The sequence below is a fragment of the Macadamia integrifolia genome, chromosome 10 (assembly GCF_013358625.1).
Source record: "Macadamia integrifolia cultivar HAES 741 chromosome 10, SCU_Mint_v3, whole genome shotgun sequence".
NCBI classification, from domain to species: Eukaryota; Viridiplantae; Streptophyta; class Magnoliopsida; order Proteales; family Proteaceae; genus Macadamia; species Macadamia integrifolia.
Window position 1 is genome coordinate 8,520,582 of NC_056566.1, and position 3,830 is coordinate 8,524,411.

Here is a 3,830-nt window from a genome sequence, read left to right on the forward strand (position 1 = left end):
TACGTAGAGTCTCCTCTTCTTAGCATAGAGCAAGCCATTTTGCTCCCAAAATCTTCGTGTCTTGCCCTCCCGTGTAAGAGCAAGTAAGCTCTTAGCCATAGGATCATGTTGGAGGCCCTCTTTGATCAACTCTAAAAGTTCCCCCTCCGGTTGGCTAAGAGAAGCTAACTCCACCTTTCTACTAAGCGCATCAGCCACCTCGTTGGCCTTACCTGGCTTGTATTCGAAGACGAAGTCAAACTCTGCCAAGAAGTCTTGCCATCTAGCTTGCTTAGGACTTAACTTCTTTTGGGTTTGAAAGTAACTAGTGGCAACATTGTCTGTCTTCACCACAAACCGTGACCCAAGTAGGTAGTGTCGCCACGTCCTTAGGCAATGCACCACCGCGGTCATCTCCTTCTCATGGACTGTGTAGCGCCGCTCTGTCTCATTCAACTTACGGCTCTCATAGGCAATAGGGTGCCTTTCTTGCATCAACACCCCACCGATAGCAAAGTCAGATGCATCTGTGTGCACCTCAAATGGTTTGCCATAGTCGGGTAGGGTAAGCACTGGTTCCCCCATGACAGCCTTCTTTAAGTCCTCAAAGGCCTCTTTGCATGCGTCTGACCATAACCATGGTCGGTTCTTCTTTAGTAAGTCTGTAAGTGGAGCTGCCCTTCTTGAGTAACCTTGAATAAACCGCCGATAATAGTTAACTAAGCCAAGGAAAGACCTTAGCTCAGTCACTTTAGTTGGTGCCTCCCATTCTTGGATAGCTGCACCTTGCTCTCGTCCATTTGTAGGGTTCCACCTCTAATCTTGTGACCAAGGAACATCACTTCCTCTTGTGCAAATGCACATTTCTCCTTCTTGACATAGAGTTGATTGTCCCTTAATTCCTTGAATATGATCTTCAAGTGCTGAACGTGCTCCTCCAATGTGTTGCTATAGACGACGATGTCGTCTAAGTACACCACCACGAACTTATCGAGGTAGGGGTGGAAGATCTTGTTCATAAGGGTGCAAAATGTAGCCGGGGCATTCGTGAGTCCGAATGGCATCACCAAGAACTCGTATGAGCCATATCGCGTTGCACATGTTGTCTTTGGCTCATCACCTTCCACAATGCAGACTTAGTACTACCCCGATCGTAAGTCTAACTTGGTGAAGTACCTTGCCCCACCAAGTCTATCAAATAGATCTGCTATCAAAGGAATGGGATACTTATTCTTGATTGTTACCTTGTTCAATGCCCTGTAGTCGATGCATAGTCGAAGCGATCCATCATGCTTCCGTTGAAAAAGAACCGGGGCACCATAGGGAGCTTTAGAAGGGCGAATGAATCCCGCATCCAACAATTCCTTGAGTTGCTTCCTTAGCTCCTCCAGTTCTGGTGGTGACATTCTATATGGTGCCATTGCTAGTGGCTTGGCACCTGGCTCCAACTCAATGGCATGATCCACCTCCCTCCTAGGTGGAAGTCTCTTGGGCAACTCATTTGGCATTACATCCTTGAACTCTACGACCTTCTCGATTGGCTTGGGTAGCACCTTAGTTGGACCGTCTTCCTTAGGCTCTAAGTGTAATATCCCGCTTCTTAAACCCGGTCTGATTTCGTGGTTGAACCGGTTTAACCATGCAGGAACCGAGCCAGAGGATGTTAGAGCGAGTTCCTTATGGGCTATGATGGCACGGGTGACCTTAAACACCGGCTGGCCCGACAAGTCCGAGCCAGTGCCAGAAGAGACGGGAGTGCCCAAACCATGTACGTGCACCTACCATAAGGCTATGTACGGATAGAACAGGTATTATATCCGTATTTTAAGGTTATATACGTATGCTACATTGTATGCTTGGGGTAGGGTCCGAGCCGAGGTCAGAGCCCGGTCAAAATCCCAAGTTTTGACTCTCGGGTGGGTATGTCGGGTGGGTACACCCACCTACCTGAGTGACCCATCCATCACTATTCACTTAAATAGGAATAGTATATAAAGCTTTATGACTTCTTTTCTTTCCATTTATTACCCCCGTACGTTTGGTGAGAAAAGTAAAGAGGAGAGAGAAAAAGAAAGGGAAGAAGAAAGGAAGAAGAAGAAAGGAAGGATTTCAGCGGCGCCGAAGCTCGATCTTGCCATTCCGGTGCCGGGAGTGTAATCTTCAACTCGAGATCTACAGTTGGAGGTAAGAAAAGCTGGGTTTTATAAACATTCGCCAAACCCACGCTTTAAACCCTTGATTCGAGTATGATTTCTTAAGATCTTGTAAACACCTCTTGAAATGATTGGTCTAAGGTTTAATAGATGATTTATGTGTTGATCTTGAAGGATTTGAAGAGATATTGACAAGGTAGAAGGAGCATTGTGAGTTGGAAGTGATTTGGAGGGTTTGAAGTCATTCTTGAGCAAAGCAGGTAAGATGGTTCCCCTCACTCGAGTCTAACTTGGATCTAAGCTAGAACCCTCCTATGGGACTTTAAAGGTGTGAGGATTGGGTTGAGAAAAGCCCTATTTGGGTCCCCAAGGAATGGGGGAAGTTGAGAAGAAACTGGAGTTTTTCCGCCAAAACCGGCGGGTAGGACCGGTGGGTAGACCACCCACCTGTGTCACCCACCTGAGAGGACCAGAGGGGTTCTGGCCAAACCGGCGGGTAGGACCGGCTGGTCCTACCGGTGGGTCCATACCCGTCGGTCCAAAACCGGCGGGTAGGACCGGTGGGTAGACCACCCACCTGAGACACCCACCCGAGTGGCCAGAATGTGATTTTTGGGTCCGATCGAGCCCAAATCGGACGTGGGACCTTCTTTCGACATTCTAAACACGATTTTGACGTCGGATTTCATTAATTTTGATTCTAAAATGGTGAAGTACTAACCCCGCTCAATTTTGTTAGGTTCACCAAAGCCTACCCGATTCGCTCCGGATCTCACCCGTACCGAGCGGGAATCCTTGTACGCTACATGTAAGTGGAGAGAGGACGTTTGGCCTTGTTTCAAGGCATTTGTTTGGCATTCATATAACTATATCTAATCTAGTCATGTCATCATGAATATGCTATATAGAATAGTCATTTCACACATTGATGTGCATTTATGCTATGTTTACTTTTCAAATGCCAATTGAATGAGATGTTTATATGTTGAATGTGGACATCATGGTGCATAATACATTGATAGACTAGATGCCGTTGTCGGCTTGGAAACGAATGCATTGGTGGCCCGTGGTATGGGACACGGTGGCACTATGCAGTCGTACTACATATAGGAGCATGCGGTATTAGGATTTTCACCATCCCGTGCTACGACCCTTCCCAACAGGGGTTAAGGTGTTGGGTTGCCATTTGGGGGGAAGCAGGGGTCGCGATTTTCGGACACTGTGGCGGTTAGGCATTACGCCCGGCGAGTCATGTAGGACAGTCGGCAACCCCGGTGGTATTTCAAGAGGGCCAATCGTACTGCTTTTAAATTGCTGGAGTCAGCACTGTCATTTAAATTATTTACATTTCAGTTGAGAGCCGGTGGACGGCATTGTCTTTATTTTTCCGAGTACTCACGGTGGGCCTTCTCCAACAGCCCTATGGGCGTATCGCGGGAGGGAGTTCGCGGCTCGTACCTGGAGTATACGCGCACTGTGGTTGTAATAGCACTAAAACCAAAGACTTAGTAATGTGGATTAGGTGTATGTGAATCAAAATGAATAGCATGGCATGTAGTGCATATGATGTGTTGTGATGTGTGGACTGTTGTGTGTGGTCCACCTCTCTACTTACTGAGCTAGTGAGCTCATTCCACGTGTGCACCCCTTTTTAGATGCTTTTGCAGGTCATGCATCTGAGGAGCATGGGGTGGGTCC